Raw genomic sequence first — 1,697 nt, forward strand, 5'->3', positions numbered from 1 at the left:
GAGACAAGGTATTCAACAGTTTTGTAGGAGATACAGAAATATTTCTTACACAACTGCATCTTATAAAGATTGATAAAATATGAAAGACTACTACTAAAATCTAGGACTAGATCACTTTCTGTTGATCTAGTTTAATATAAGATTAGAAATGAGATTTACCACTACTGGCCAATATCATACACACAGCGCCCTCTGATAAACAATCAGCAAATTGTCCTTACTGACTACAGATCCAGTCTCAGAATCCTCAACACTGTATGATGATCCAAGCAGCTATTTCAATAAACTGGAACAGACGTTTGAAACCTTTATGTATGTGACAACAATGTTAACAGAGAATCAAGAATAAGCACAGAAGACAGGTTACAGGTACAGGAAATGGAGGAAATCATTCTGAGTTCAAAACTTGGCTCAACTACATAAAACCTGTATGACATTGCAGTTTCTCATCCCTAAGGTTGTGATAACCACTGTCCTTATTCTCAGAGTTGTTGAGAATTAAGTGAGTTAATACATATAAAGCTCCTAGAACAGTGTCTATCCATCTGACTACAATCGTGAAGATTAAACAGGATGGACAGGTAAACAAATCACTTAGATCAGTTTCTGATATATCAGCTTTTATTGCAGTCCTTCAAAAATACATAGTTTTAAAACGTGGTTTAATATGAAGTCTTTCTTATTTTAACCATAAGATTTAATTAAAATAACCTGAGTTTTAATTAATATAGACGTTTATTCTCAAAGCTCAGGAATCTCTAATCTTAGCTAATTTAGCTATGTCAGAAAGGTCCCTAGGTGGCACAAACAGTTTGCACTCGACTGTTAACCTAAATGGTGGTTTGAACCCACCCAAAGGTACCGCAGAAGAAAAGGCCCAGTGATCTGCTTCCATTACGATTACAGCGAAAAAAAAACCCTATGGAGCAGTTCTACTCTCTGACACATGGGGTCACTACGAGCGGGGACTGACTTGACGGCACCTAACAACAACAACAAACACCCTGAATCAATCCATGGCTTCCCACTGTTTTCCGTGGTCAAAACTTTAAGAATCTGGGAACTATACTAAGCAGCTTTTAAAGAAAACTGATTGACTACAGGGTTATTTCTCTACACATCTTACTACATATTCATTATTTTTCAGAGTCACATTTGTTATCAAATGCTTTCATTTGGTTTCAGCTCTGCAGATCTAGTTAATCTTTAATTCATGTGATATTACACCAAAGTGACATCTTACTCCAGAGTTAAGTTCTAAGAAATCATTGCAAAAGGAAAAATTTGCACATAATTAAAATTACCTTTAAGCAACAATGAAGAACAATGATGAATCCACAAAATATCTCACAACATGGACGAATCTGGAAGGCATTATGCTGAGTGAATTAAGCCAATCACAAAACGACAAGTATTATATGAGACCACGGTTATAAAAATCCAAGAAAACGTTTACACACAGAAAAAAACAATCTTTGATGGTTACAAAAAGGGGAGGGGTAGGCAGGGGAAATCACTAACTAGATAGTAGACAAGTGCTAACTCTGGTGAAGGGGAAGACAACACACAATATAGGGCAAGTCAGCACAACTTGACCAAGGCAAAGCCATAGAAGCTTCCTAGACACATCCAAACACCTTGCATCTGGGGTCTTAAAAGCTTGTAAGCAGCCACCTAAGATACTTCACTGGTCTCAC

This window comes from Trichechus manatus, unplaced genomic scaffold (assembly GCF_000243295.1).
Source record: "Trichechus manatus latirostris isolate Lorelei unplaced genomic scaffold, TriManLat1.0 scaffold00049, whole genome shotgun sequence".
In the NCBI taxonomy this organism is placed as follows: Eukaryota; Metazoa; Chordata; class Mammalia; order Sirenia; family Trichechidae; genus Trichechus; species Trichechus manatus.